This window comes from Podarcis tiliguerta (assembly GCF_965153285.1).
Source record: "Podarcis tiliguerta genome assembly, chromosome: 10".
Taxonomy (NCBI): Eukaryota; Metazoa; Chordata; class Lepidosauria; order Squamata; family Lacertidae; genus Podarcis; species Podarcis tiliguerta.
The window spans coordinates 7,815,675-7,831,358 of NC_139543.1; the positions used below are offsets into that span (position 1 = coordinate 7,815,675).

The 15,684-nt window shown below is 42.9% G+C and overlaps 1 protein-coding gene across 4 annotated transcripts in view; it reads left to right on the forward strand.

Moving 5' to 3' along the window:
- Positions 1 to 12,134: 12,134 nt before the first annotated feature.
- The window catches only part of PUS7 (pseudouridine synthase 7), a 30,563-nt gene continuing 27,013 nt past the window's right edge, over positions 12,135 to 15,684 (forward strand). The window contains exons 1-2 of one of the 4 annotated variants that reach the window (XM_083399728.1): positions 12,135 to 12,765; positions 14,323 to 14,365. The gene's annotated coding sequence lies outside the window, so the exon portion shown is untranslated. Of the gene's footprint in view, positions 12,766 to 13,050; positions 13,148 to 13,494; positions 14,366 to 15,684 lie in introns of those variants that run through there. The other 3 variants (XM_083399730.1, XM_083399731.1, XM_083399729.1) reach the window with 3 other exon arrangements.

Here is a 15,684-nt window from a genome sequence, read left to right on the forward strand (position 1 = left end):
TGCTTTATATACATTATTTACACAATGGGCTGCACATGATTGGCTAATTCTGGAATTCTACTGTAAGCCAATCCGGTTGTGGATTCACTTATATCTGGAGCATGATTGGGTGGCTCCTGCAGACCAATCATATTGCTGCATTGTTCTAGGACCAATCAGACTGCTGCATTCTGAATCCTATTGTCCTAGGACCAATCAGACTGCTGCAGTTTGGATCCTATTCAACTCAGTACATAACAACCACAGTATTTATTTACTAGCTGATCAGATGTGAAGTACAAATGAGAGTTTCCTAAAGGAAGGAATGAAAATCCTCATTAGCATGCCAGTCCAACACCCTTCTCTTCCACAGCCTCCCTCTTTGCTCATTTCCATGCCTATTGTATGCATCTGTGGTGACAAAGAGCTTCTATATGTACAAAGAGTTGGCAATTTTTCATTCCCAGTGACTAGCTCCATGCCTGCAGTTACTCTATGTCAACCTGGCTTGAAGAACTCTTGCAACAAGTTTGGTGAAAGGCTGCAATTAATATAACAATTTAAAAATGTGTTTGCACTGAGACAGACTTTGTTACTCCATTGCACATATGTAACATACCGCATCTGTGCAGGCATGAAAAGAGTCAGAATTGGGATTCTAATAAGATGTCACCATAGTAAAACAATACATTGTTTTGTTTGTTTTGTTTTAAAAAAAGCTTACAGTGGCTTGCTGGTGGCATTGTGGCTCTTCTGAAAGGCTACTTGGATGATTTTGGAAAAATGTATTATGATGAGAGACATGTGCTCCTAATTATGTAGTGCTGCTTACAGGTTATAGTAATGTTTTTAAAGAACAAATAAAATGGAAGTAGATAAATAGATGGGGCCTACTTGTAAGTAAGGGGGCACAACAACGCTTGCTACTGTGGATCAAGTGCTATGCTGTACAATTAAAATTAATTGCTGCCTTATACAGTGATCCTGTGCTAGATCCTTTAAAAAAAGAGTAATCTCTGCAGAACGTGACCTATAATGTAGCATGCAGTATGAAGAAAACATGTCCTAATTCTCAACATTTGGCATTTTCCCGGAAATAAAAGTGGCATATCAGTTATGGTTGAGGGCACTTAAATATAGTCTTGTTAGCAACCTTACATGTTGCAATGCAGGTGTTAAGATTAAAGACTGCTTATATGTTTTCCAGTGTTTAAACCACATCAAAATTAAACCATAAAAGTTAAGCCAATATATAAGCCATATTATATTATAGAAGAAATGTGTGCAGCAGCTACACGATCTAGATGCATGCGAAATCTCAACTATACAACCTTCTCCCTAATATAATAATAATAATAATAATAATAATAATAATAATTTATTTGTACCCCGCCCATCTGGCTGGGTTTCCCCAGCCACTCTGGGCGGCTTCCAACAAAGATGAAAAATACACTAAAATGTCACATATTAAAAACTTCCCTGAACAGGACTGCCTTCAGATGTCTTCTGAATGTCAGGTAGTTGTTTATCGCTTTGAAATCTGATGGGAGGGCGTTCCACAGGGCGGGCGCCACTACCGAGAAGGCCTTCTGCCTGGTTCCCTGTAACTTGGCCTCTCGCAGTGAGGGAACCGCCAGAAGGCCCTCGGAGCTGGACCTCAGTGTCCGGGCAGAATGATGGGGGTGGAGACACTCCTTCAGATATACTGGACCGGGAGAGATATATCTCCCTAAAATAATAGCATCAATGTTACATCACAAGTAACTTTTATGAGTCGCATTTTATTCAAAAACTAGCACGAGTTTTTAATGGGATCTGTGTAACTGGTTTCAACTGCTGCCTGTGCTAAGTAACACACCCCATACTCTCAGATAAGTGAGCATACAATTGCAGACTAAGGTTTTATCTTATTTTAAGCAGGAGTGGATGGATGCAAAAGGGTGGAGCACCCACACAGAGAGCCATTAACAGAGAGCCCATATTTCCTCATTTCAAAAAGGGGGCATTAGCCATGGTAACTACAATGCATAGAATTGAACTGTAGGTTCAGCTTTCAGAGACAAATGATGAAGTATTCTTAATTCCTGGGTTTCAGCCTACTTTATCTGGCTATAGTGTTGCTGCTGGTATAACAGTAGTAAAAGAAATAAACCTTGCATTTCTCAGAGAAATACAAGATTACTTCTCATTAAAACTTCACCTATCAAATAGGTTCCCATTTCACGTAGCATCAAGATCTCAAGCTAATTTATTGAACAGTCTGGATACTGATGCTTTCCCCCCCCAACACGTATCCAACAGTTTGGCTCTCAAAGTCTACTTTTGGCTTATCAAAGCAGGGCAACCTTCTTTAACTCAAATATAAACCAGTTACTGTGATACATGTATAAACAAACAGGAGCAGTCAATTAACATGCCGTCCATGACAGTGACTGCAGCTACATCTAGTGTTATGCAAGCAATAAATGAGGAGGCCTTGCAACTAAACTTTAGAATGGAAACCGTCTAACTATTGTGCGTTCATAAGCAGTAAAAATCCTCTTTTAAGTATTTATAAAGATCACTTATGAATGAACTTAGTCAGTTTCACATAACTGGGGAAAACAGCAGCTCTCTGCCTCTGGGCATTGAAAATTCTCTGTACTCCTACAGCAACTTCTGTGCTTTCAAAACAAAGTAATCTCTTGTTAGTGTTTCTAAATATGAAATGTGAGACTAAGAATTAATTTCCATCAGATTCTAACTTTATCTGGTGCAGTTTTAGATCTACATTTAAGTTCCATCAATGCCTGCCTTTAGCAACAAAAACTAGGCAGACATCAGCCAAAATTATATTTAATGTCATTTTTAGTTTAATTGGTCTGGTGGTGGAAGAGCTGCTACATTGTCCTAGTGGCAACTGTAAGATCACAGCCACAAAGGCACTCTGTACTGTGAGAGTTCAGAGGGTCATGTCTAAGCTTAATAAACCAAGTTATTAATAAGTCTCTTGAACCTCTCCCTTCAGAGTGGGAGCTAGCAGTCTAGGGTTTACAAAGACAATACTTTCCTAGTTCATCCGTTCCAAGAAACTATGGTTAGCAGTTTTGGAACAAGGCAGGATATTAAGACCAATGCAATCTATGGTTTAATATTCTGGCTTGTTCCAAAGTTGTTAACCAAATTACGTATGCAATGTATGTATGTATGTATGAATGAATGTATGTATAAATGACAAGCAGTATGCTATTTTATACAAATAAATAAAACTGAATAGTTTCCAGTTGTGTGGACCAAAAACGTTTGTTAATGAAAGACTTCCTGTTTTTTATGCTGATTTGTGCAAATAGAGGTGCAAAGGGGCTCTGTGCAGGGCTAAGATGCTCTTTTGTATCTTATTAAGCTGATTTATGGTTATCCAAGTGTGGCCACTGTGTGAAAACCTGGGCATGGCTTGCAGTTATGCATTCTCTTAGAGCCAGTGGCGTAGCGTGGGTTGTCAGCACCCGGGGCAAGGCAAGTAATTTGTGCCCCCTAACCCAGGGCAAGGCAAGTAATTTGCGCCCCCCCCCCCCGCTGCACTGTCCCTCCCCCAGATAGTCCCTCGCTCTCTCTCCGCACCGCACCGCACGCCTGGCACCCTCCCCTCCACAGTGGGCGGCGACCTGGCAGCTTGGATCGGATTTGCACAGCCAGCACTGCAGTGAGAGAGAGTGAGTGAGCCAGGTAGGGGCAGAGAGCGCCCCCCCAGATGTTGTGCCCGGTGCGGCCGGCCCCCCTGCACCCCCCATGCTATGCCACTGCTTAGAGCTTAATTCTCCCTCCATGTGTAACTCTGCCTCTGCTTTTCTCTCACCAGTGTGTCACTTATGTATGTCCATTCCTTTCCTTATTTTTCCCGTGGGCAAATGGTCCTCCACACACACGGCCTAGAAAAAGATGTATTTTAAACATTATTATTATCCCCTTATATATTTCTTGAAATGCCTCTCTCCATATCCACCAGTCCAAGTCCTAGTATTGGGAGGTAGGGTGGAAGGCTGCTTGTAGTATCACCAAGTGGTGTGACCGGGAACCTGGAGCAAGGCCTTCTCCGTGGTGGCCCCCCAGCTATGGAACTCCCTCCCCATAGAACACAGACGGCCATGCCACAGATGGACTTTCACTGCCTGGCGAAGACGTATTTATTTTCCCAAAATTTTGGAGGCCATGTGAACTTTACTTTACTTTTTAATGCCTCCAATCCTTTCTGATTGCAGTAGCAGCCATTTTTATTTGTTCAAATGCATAAAACAAAGAAATAAATAACAACTAAATCTGTAAAAAGAACTTCTTGATATAATACGGTATCAAGTTACTCTGACAAGGCGTTTTGTGGCTTTGTATTCAGTCCTTGAAATATATGACTACGTAATAAACCTTGGGACTTTGACTAATCCTATTGATTGACACTTGTGATATTTTATACAAATAAAAAAGAAATAAAAATTGCTGGATTGGAAGGAGACCTAAATGGCATCTAGTCTGACTATTTACACGCCTGCAGATCCTTACATTAGCAAAGGTAATTGGCAGTGTAATTAAGACTACAGTGCATAAGATCCTTACATTAGCAAAGGTAATTGGCAATGTAATTAAGATTACAGAGCACAAGATGCTGATTGAAGGAAGGACCAAGGATTAAAACAGTTTATGGTTAAATTGTCATATGGATAAACAAGTTATCACTATGTTACAATTTTCTCAAAGCGGTAAATTCATATCAATGCAAAAGTAAACAGGATTTTTTCCCCATATTTGCACTATCAGCAGGGGAAGATAATTGCTCGACCTCTCAATGCTGGTCACTTACCTGTGGCATCGCATTGTCATATATACAAGCCCAAAGAGGGGCAGATGGGGTTACTGTCACTTTCCTTCTTGGCACTTTTTCATGAAAGCTTTGTTAGCAAACATGGTTTGTACTATGTATGGTCTCGGAAGGGTGCATTAGCCTTCCTCAAAAAGATCTTGACCATTCAGACCACAATCTACCTGTCGACTCAACACCATTGTGACCTCATTTGGCAAGACGGTACATTTTCCAACCACAAGGGCCTATGCTGAAGAAGCCAATGAAATCTAGATGTAACTCTGGCCATTAATTTTAGCCAGGCAAATATAATTACTTTATGCTGTTATGCAGGTTACCTACTATAATATGGTTCCCTGTAATTGAATTCCCTTTGCTTACCTTAGTCTTCCCCTGTTTTAATGTTGCATGTTATCTCTATGTTATGTGATTAATTTCTATACTTGAATCCCAGAGCCATTTAGGTATTGAGTAAATTTTTTAAACATCTAAATAATATTAATAAGCATAATGAATATTCAGTCAGATTATTAGCTTTCAACCGTATATATTTTATCTGATTTTTATCTGGCGAGCTTTTCAAATCCTTTACAAATGAATTATTGTACCTACTTATCAATAGAGGAGAATTCAATTTAGATTAATGATTTTTAAAATAAAGATATAATGGTATAAAGCAGCCCTTCTCAATCTTGGGTCCCCAGATGTTGTTGGACTACAACTCCCATCATCCCTAGCTAGCAAGACTAGCAGTCAGGGATGATGGGAGTTGTAGTTCAACATCTGGGCTCCCACAGTTGAGAAATGCTGGTAAAAAGATATAACAGTATATACAAACATGTCTGAAGAGGGACATCCATTCATGCATTAATTGAAAGAAACTGAAATAATTATATGTGTTCTCCCAAGTTTTTGAGCTTAACTGTATTTTTAAAATTGAGGTAGACCATGTAGTAGTAAATAACTAGATAGCTAATTTGTTATGGATAGGCACTAATTGTGGTTTTGATTAACTTTTTGTATCTTCTTATGTATAGGAAATAATGGTGAATCCGGTTATCACTAGAAATATTATTGTCTTACAAGTTGGCAAACAGGTATCTCTTGGCAAAATCAGTTGTGTAATTGGCACTTGGCATGATCTAGCCCAGAGGTTATCAACCCTTTTGTGTCTGGAATTTTGGAAAGTGCTAAGGGCACCGATCACAAAATGGCTGCTGCCAGGGTTGTGGCCAAACACAAAATGGCTCCTGCCTCCAAAAGGGCAAAGAAAGAAAGAAAATAAATGGAAACATAAAAGGGTTGTAATATGGAAAAACCTTTTTATTTTTCCCAAAAAAATATGTTTGAACAACTTTCTTCTTTGCCAGATACTGCTGAGTTGTTATGTTGTCTGTTACTGGTGTGCTGCTGTAAATTAGAGTTAGAAAATAAAATATAATTGAATCCAGAAATTATTTTGAATTACTACAGCCACCCATACACATGCATAGTTACAAATAAAAAGTCGTACATAATGCTGGCTAGCAAGTTTGTTTGCTGTTACTGTTGCTATGAAATGTAAAAGAAGTACAAGGATATTACACAGAATATATATATATATATAGAGAGAGAGAGAGTGGTAGATGAACAATACTAGCCCAGACTGGTGTGATGTTTAAGGCTGAATATCATCTACAAGCTTCTTAGTATTTGGTGTGTATGAGAAGGTTAGAATAATAATAATATTGCAGCTGCTTTTGCACTGTGTTCTCCCCTCCCCAAACATATTGGGAGCCAGACAAGAGGAAATAGTGGTGATAATAATGATGATGCCTCTGAAATAGCTCCATCTGCCAAAAACAACACCACATAGTAACAACCAGGGAAAAGATTATAATTATTATCTCTATCATCATTATGATGTCTCTACATTACACTTCCTGCCCCCCCGAAACAACTTTGGAACAATCTCTACTATAAGAAACAAGAAAGCATTGCTATGTCCTCACCTCTCTTTAAGAGCTGTGTGCTCCACATACTGGCAGGCAGCAAAATAGACAATGCAGCAATGGGAGCATTCTTGCGTTTCTTCCTCTACCACCATTTTTTCATAGTTTCTCAAGCAAGCCGCCTCCGACTGTTCACATGGTCAGTGGACAACAAAGTCCCATCCTTCTTTCCCTACCCCAAACACACCTATTAAAAAAGCCTCTCAAGTACGGCTTGCCAACTGCTCGATGCAGCTGGTAGGCAGCAAAACAAAACAAATACTGCAGCAAACACGTAGAATCAAGAAATAGAACATAAGACAGAAGCCAGAAAGCTCACTAAAGGGGAGAAACAGCAGCTTTTTTAGTACTGCAGGGATTCCTGTCACCTGGGGTCCAAAGAACTTGGTCCTCAATCACATCTCTCTCTACATTCATTAGCTAAAAACACTGAAATGTGGGAGCAGCCATGCTGGCTCATTTCACAGAAATTGCTTTGAAGGGTACCTGGGCATTTTGCTTCATAACTTTCCTTTTAGGAGGGCTACAGATTTTATTTTATTTTTTAAATGAAAACTCTGGGGCCCTTGCAAGAGGCACCAATGAAGGCTTTTGTGGGTACCATGGCATCCACAGGTACTGGGGTTGGTGACCCCCCACCTAGCCAAAGCTGTGCACTTTAAAATCCTATCATTTCAATGGCAGAGATTTATGTACTTAACTATTCAATTAAAATGAATGGAACAACAACTTTTACTGGATCATGCACTCTCTTATGAAGTAGTCGCCGCCGCCACAGTCTGATTTAGGAGGAAGTAGGGCCTCGGTTTGTTTTGACAGTTCTAGCCTCAGGCCTTATTTTTAAATAGACATAATAAAAACATTACATTACATTCATGTAAAATACTTGTTTTCAGTATACCACTTTTCTAAGGCTAGCAGTGTGAATGAGATCTGTTGTTGTTGTTATTTAGTCGTGTCCGCTCTTCGTGACCCCATGGACCAGAGAACGCCAGGCACTCCTGTCTTCCACTGCCACCCGCAGTTTGGTCAAGCTCATGCTGGTAGCCTCGAGAACACCGTCCAACCATCTCGTCCTCTGTCATCCCCTTCTCCTTGTGCCCTCCATCTTTCCCAACATCAGGGTCTTTTCCAGGGAGTCTTCTCTTCTCATGAGGTGGCCAAAGTACTGGGGCCTCAGCTTCACGATCTGTCCTTCCAGTGAGCACTCAGGGCTGATTTCCTTCAGAATGGAGAGGTTTGATCTTCATGCAGTCCATGGGACTCTCAAGAGTCTCCTCCAGACCATAATTCAAAAGCATCAATTCTTCGCGATCAGCCTTCTTTATGGCCCAGCTTTCACTTCCATACATCACTACTGGGAAAACCATAGCTTTTACTATACGGACCTTTGTCGGCAAGGTGATGTCTCCACATTTTAACATGCTGTCCTACATTAAGGCATTTTTATGCATGATCCACATACACTTTTCATACTTAATTCCCTTACTTAAGCCTCAGATACCTTAAAAAAAAAGCATTATGCAAGAGAGACAGGAAATGTAGATTGAATTTGCATACATTTGCATTAAATGTGTGGGAAATGTAGAACACTATTTCCAGATGGAGCCAGAGGCCTATTCTTGAAGGAGGCTGCAGACTCCCAGGAGCCTAACAGGAAATCCCTTGAGAAAAAGGGTGGAAGATTTGCACAAGCTTCTGTACTACATAGGTTAGGTCCAGATTACATTGGAAAATCATGTTGAAGAGCTGGATAATGATTGGGGACAATGCCTGCCCTGCCTTAAATGAACCAACCAACATCTTATTGAAATACCAGAGTATATGAGGAACAAGAAGAAATCCAAAACATACACTTAGATTTATCGGATATAATGGGCATTGTCAAGATGCTACTGTGTTGTCAGAGAAGAGTTGGCTTCCAATTCAGTCACGCTCAGAGTAGGTCCACTGAAATCCATTGATTTAAAAGGATCTACACCAAGCATGTTTTAGCTGGATACCACCCAAGATTTATAGATGCTGAACTGTCTTTGAAGCTTGACAAAAATTGGTCTGCTTCTCAAAATAAACAGCTGACGTTGATAGGGTTGCCATATTCTGAAGAGCAAAAAAAGAAGACACAGTTGCCGACTTCCACTTTTGGATCGACATGACGACTTTATCCATTAAAAAGAGGATGTGCCCTGGAAATGAGGACATATGGCAAGCCTGAAAGTAGTACCTGCTCTTTTAGTTCCCCATTGCTTGTTCTTTGGCACTATGGAATGGAAGGACAAGTTGCTTTTCAAACAAAGACAGATCTAAAGGTTAATAGGTAAAAATCCCAAACATAGTAGGTAAAGGTAAAGGGACCCCTGACCATTAAGGTTCAGTCATGACCAACTGTGGGGTTGCGGCGCTCATCTCGCTTTACTGGCTGAGGGAGCTGGCGTGCAGCTTCCGGGTAATGTGGCCAGCATGACGAAGCCGCTTCTGGCAAACCAGAGGAGCGCACGGAAACGCCGTTTACCTTCCCGCTGGAGCGGTACCTATTTATCTACATGCACTTTGATGTGCTTTTGAACTGCTAGGTTGGCAGGAGCAGGGACCGAGCAACGGGAGCTCACCCCGTCGTGGGGATTCGAACCGCGACCTTCTGATCGGCAAGTCCTAGGCTCTGTGGTTTAACCCACAGCCCCACCTGCGTCCCGATAACATAGTAGGTATCATCTAGCTAAACATATGCATGTTGTAAAGACCTGCAGCATATTACCTCTGAAGTGGCATGCAAATATACCTTTGGTATATATTTCCGCAGGACATGTACTTGGCCGGATTGTGGCCATTAGGATTTGCATGGAAATAGCATGTTTTGAACCAAGATAATCATATTCTTCCAAGACATTCCCCTACAATAAACTTTTAGTAATCTTTAGTTACCTCAATGACACATGGTGCAGAAAAGTTGGATATAAATGACTGCAATAAGCAGGTCTTCTATGTTTTAATATGGTGCACTGCCTTGCTGTTTTATTATATGGCAGTACTGAAAGACTTCCACAAAGAAACAAGTGGCTATTTTTCCTGCCTGTGTTTTGTCAGTTAATTTGTCTTACTCTACTCAGAGAAAAAGCTGCCATAGACACAGCCAATATTCTATGAATTATGTTCCCACTCACTGCATTCTAGAAGACCTGGCCTCCCTTCTTTTGTTTCCTCCCACTAAAATGCACTTTATTCTTCACTTTGCTACAAACCTAATTTAAAATGGTAATAAGACTATAGAGAACTGTAAAGGTTTCTTTTAATTTGTATATAGACCAGTCGTCTGTGCTTACATGTTTTGGACAAGGTCTGTTACGAATGCAATGCCAGCAATACTTCAGGGTGGCAAAAGGGCAGTCACTCTTAAAAAACAACAACCGGTAAGAACACTTCATTATGTGAAGAGAACAATGATGACCAAAGATAGCCACTGTACCGATAAGAGACCAAGGCCTGGTCATCTTCAAGCATGGAAAGCCAGTGGGAAGCCCTCCAGAGTTGACCAACTTAACTAGAGTTCTGTCTACCACCTTGTACCTCCCTTATTAAACAGAACTTTAAAAAATGCACATTTTGAACTGGGTCACTCGTTTCAATATCATGGATGACCAGAGGACCCCAGCCCACGCAGCATTTGGATGAGCTGTCTTAACAATGGGCATTATGACTATTTTATGTGTATTTTAGTGAACTGAATAGAAAGATTATGAATCACGGGGGGCATGGAGAGAGTGCATATGAACTTAACAATGCTCAGCTTATTTTTTTAGTTGCCTTATTGTTAATGCTGTTTTATAGATTATAAATGCCATATCAATTGCTAATCGTGTAATACGCCTTTTGCTGCAATTGTGATGTTTGGCTTATTTTTTTAGTTGCTGCTGTGTTAATAGCGTTTTATAGATTGCAATTGTTTCATGCATGATGTTAATTACTTTGTAAATCATGGGCGTTTTTCCATTATGTTTTATTACATTATTGTTATTTAATGTTTGTAAGCTGCTGTAAAATTCATTTCAATGAAAAGCGGCAAGGAAACACAATAAATCAAATCAAACGAGAAGGCCCCTGGTATCTTCAGCTGGGGATAAAGACACCTCTTGAGAGGTGCTGCTAACCGCTGTAAACTCAACTGGACGGAGGTTAGAGGTATAGTAGCTCTGAATGAAGCAGGTGTCATCGGAATCATGTTTTTATATGTGTTGGAAACCGACCAGAGTGGCTGGGGCAACCCAGCCAGAAGAGTGGGGTATAGATAATAATAAAAAAAATTATGATCCTGCAAATTGGTGTGAGTTGTCTCAAGCAGCCTACATACTCAGGCAACCTGCTGCAGTTCTAAGAGGGAAGATCCATGTAAAGAAAAGGAAGGAACCTTTTTATCGTATGTGGTGGACCTGTCCCAAGGTGAAAGACTTCTGGGAAAAGATTTATAATGAATTGAAAAAAATGTTGAAATATACATTTATAAAGAAACCAGAGGCCTTTCTTCTTGGAACAGCAGGTTTGGAACTGCCCAAGAAAGATGTTAAATTATTTTTGTATGCCACAACTGCTGCTCGTATTTTGTTAGCTGAAAAGTGGAAAACCCAAGAATTAACAACGATAGAAGAATGGCAGATGAAGATGATGGATTTTTCAGAGCTAGCCGACCTAACCGGAAGAGTCCACGACCAGAAGAAGGAGGAGTATCAGGAACAGTGGATTAAATTTAATTATTACTTAGTTAAATACAGTGGTACCTAGGGTTAAGTACTTAATTCATTCCGGAGGTCTGTTCTTAACCTGAAACTGTTCGTAACCTGAAGCACCACTTTAGCTAATGGGGCCTCCCGCTGCTGCCGCACAATTTCTGTTCTCATCCTGAAGCAAAGTTCTTAACCCAAGGTAATATTTTTGGGTCAGCGGAGTCTGTAACCTGAAGCGTCTGTAACCCAAGGTACCACTGTATGCTAAGTTAAATTAACTGAAAACTGCTTGCAGATACTTAATTGGCTTAGGATTTTATTTATGTTAAGCGATGAATTAATATGTTTAATTTCATAAGGTGAAGATCTAAGGATGTTAATGTTGAAGTTAAATTTTATAAGAACTGTGATTTGTATGCAATGAAATTCAACCAAGGGGAAGCGAGGAAGTCAGTTAACAATGTTAAGAAGTGTAATTTTCAATAAGGCTATGATTTATGTTTGTTTGTTTATAATGTTGTGAAAACCAATAAAAAATTGTTTGGGGAAAAAAAGAAAATCTCCCCCAGGGAGAAAAGGCGCGTGAAGCAGAAGCGCCACCCCTTGATTCTTCATCCTGGAACCAGATTACGCCTCTCTCCCCGCAGCCTTCGAGAAACCCTCGCCGAAGGAGCTCGCATACAAATCCCCATTACGGCGGCCGAAGAGGTTTCTTCCTCTCCTTTCCCCTGCGAATTCTTCCCCGGTCAAGGCGGGGAGCCTACCCGGCGAGCGGCAAGGCATTCCGCTTGGGATTTACGCACTGCAGGGCGGCCCCAAGACGCGCCACGGTCCCCCGGAGAGGCGCCCGAGGCCAGAGCTCGCCAAACCGATCGCCAGCTGCGCCCGATCCTCCGAGCGCTGCCGGATCCCCCTCGGCCCTTGTCCCCAGGCAGCCATAGCGCCTGCCGGGCGCCGGAGGAGGAGGAAGCCAGCCCTGCGCTCTGCTTGGCCGGGGCTGTGCCCAGCGCGCAAGGGCGCACGTCACGCGTTTCTCCGGTGTGCCCCGGAACAGCCTGAGCAGCTCGCCCAGAGCCTGTGGGCCTGAGAGAGAGAGACCGCCCCTTTCCCCTCCTCCTGCCGCTGCTGCTGCTGCCCGGGCCTTCAGTTCGTGTGGAGAAGCTGGGCACGTGTGCGGCGAGGCTCGCTTGGCGCCGGCCGGGGCAGCTCCGTGCGCCCCGCTTCCCTTGGCCAGCCGGGAGAGCGCGAGGTGGGTCAGTGTTTCTAGGGCAGCGCCCTTGGCGGGGATGCCGGCGCAGGGGGAGAGCCCGGGCGGGTTGGAGGAGGACGAGGAGGGGCAGGAAGGCGCCCCGCCGCCCTCGCCAGAAAGGGGGGGAGGGCTCCTCTGCGGTGCCTTTTCTGCGTGGGCCCCCGCAGAGGCAAAGCGCTTTCGGAGAATCTTCCTTCGAAAGTGGGCGCCGCAGGGGAGCGATGCCTTTTGCGCCCCCGCCCAGCTGCCTTTCTGTTGTGCGAAGGCAGAAGGAGACACCTGACTTTCCAAATGGCAATGGGAAAGTTTTCACTTCCTTTGATTTCAGGCTCCTGGCGTGTCTGGGGACCCCGCCCCTCGGAGCCCCGATCAGTGGCGTAGCGTGGGGGGTGCAGGGGGGCCGGACGCACCGGCCACAACATCTGGGGGGGGGATGCGCTCGCACTCGCAGCTCTCTGCCCCTACCTGGCTCACTCACTCTCTCTCACTGCAGTGCTGGCTGTGCGAATCCGATCCGAGCCGCCGGGTCGCCGCCCACTGTGGAGGGGAGGGTGCCAGGCGTGCGGTGCGGTGCGGTGCGGAGAGAGAGCGAGGGACGATCTGGGGGAGGGACAGTGCAGCGGGGGGGGGGAATTACTTGCCTTGCCCCGGGTTAGGGGGCGCAAATTACTTGCCTTGCCCCGGGTGCTGACAACCCACGCTACGCCACTGGCCCCAATTCTCCTGTAGTGTTGCCATGCTGCCCATGACATTTCTTTGGAAAATCGGTGCACGTTGCGCTATGCCAACTTCAAACTTGAATTTGTGCTGCCTTTCCAGCGAGGGGGAAAATCACGGGTTATTTTTTTTAACTGTATTGGGGTTAGGGGAACAGCGTGGGGGGCTAAGTATATTTGGACTAGAGCCACTGAAATAAATGAACATGAATTAATTATGCCTGGTAACTTAAGTGGGAGTATTATGAGTAGGATTAATGTTAGATACAACTCAGTATGCGTATAGCAGTCCTGAACGTTCCAGAGCTATAGTTTGGGCAGATTTTAGGCTTGTAATTTGTTTTCCCCACTGAAATCCCAAGGCACACCCAGGGGAGCCAGATGTGCATTGGGAATTTAAAGGTGGACCCATATGCAATGTTGACTTGGGGGGTTGTAGACACTGGGATAATAATAATAATAATATTAATAATAAATTTTATTTCTACCACTCCCTCCCCAGCCACCTGCATATACAAAGTGCACATCTATATCTGAGTTCTGATCAGGGATTTCAATAACCTGAGGGGTTGGGCAATGGAATTGTTGCAGATCAGATGAGATCTACCAGTAAATCTCAAATCTTCTGCTCACCCCTACTGTAGAGGGAAAATATTTGGGACAAAGGAACTGGTCTGCTGCCTTACCTGATGCAAAGGACAAATATATTTAAAATTTTTAGGAAGAGAAGGGTATGCAAAGTCTTCTTGTTTTTTTGTGGAAGTATTTATCACTGATTGTTTCCATAGAGCATGATATTCTTTTCTGTTCTTCTATAATTTTCCACCTTTGCCTATCCAAGAGGGGACGTTGAAGCTCCTACTGAAGCACCCTGTTCCGAAAAAGTGAGTAAACAGCATTATTTCTTGTAGCAAGTTTGCTCTCCCCTTCCTCCTCAGGTAGCCTATTCACTCTCCTCTGGTTTATTGGAGGGGAAGGTTTTTAGCTCTTTGTCACCCTCCAGGTGAGTTCCAGAAAGAAGGCAGAAGATTCTCTTGGTGTTGGGGGTGGAATCCAAGCAATGGGGGGAAACTGGTGACACTTATGGTGTAGGCTGGATCAAGAGCAAATAACTTCAGATAATTACAGATCCATCAGGAAGACATGCTAGGGTCTAGAAGCTGGTAGTAAACTAAGGTTTGCTCAGAGTAGACGTACTGAAATTAACAAACATAATTAAGTTAGGTCATTTCATTTTCATGGGTCTACCCTGAGTAACACAGCTTAATATCACCCAGAAAAATCTACCCATTCCACAGCAAAACTGTTCCTAGACCATATCATTTCAAGCTGTAGATGGACACATTGAAGATCATCTGCACACAGAAAATAGGTGTCAAATAGGGATCTAATTTATCCATTGGTCTGATGTGTTATTGTTCCCCATTCTCCCTCTTGTGTCTTCTTTGGGCCTGTGCCTATGCACCTCATTTTAGGATGCAAAGGCATATTTTTGTGGGGTAGCAGCCATTCATGACATTCTCCTCTCATAAAACTACCAGGGCAATGGTCCTGTGCCTGAAAAGAGATGGAAAACTAGCTTGGTCTGCCATGTTCAGTTAAAAGAATGCATTTGCCTTTCTTGGAAGGTTTTTTTTTATTTCATGGGTGCAACACACAATGCATAGGCGTAACACAAAACAGTCAACACATAGTTGTCCCCTGTGTAACAGAGGCCTGACGGGCATTAACTAGAATTCAGATATTTAATGTCATTAGTCCCATGACGTGGAACACACTTCCAGCAGAGATTGGGCAGGAATCCTGACTTTTAACTTCCAAGTATTTCTTGAAGATATTTCTGTGCCTACAGGCTGATGCAGCTGTTTGAAACTTTCTTGATGAGCTAATAGTTTAGTAGCGTTTTTAACGGTGCTTTATGTTTTGTTGTCTACATACAGTGGTGCCCCGCAAGACGAATGCCTCGCAAGACGGAAAACCTGCTAGATGAAAGGGCTTTCCGTTTTTCAATGCGCTTCGCAGGACGAATTTCCCTATGGGCTTGCTTCGCAAGACGAAAATGTCTTGCGATTCTTTTTCGCTCCCCACCCCCTTTTTCTAAGCCGCTAAACCGCTAATAGCCTTTTAGCAGCTAATCCGCTAATCCTTTAAGCCTTTAATAGCCGCTAATAGCGCTAATCCGCTAATAGGGTTGCTTCGCAAG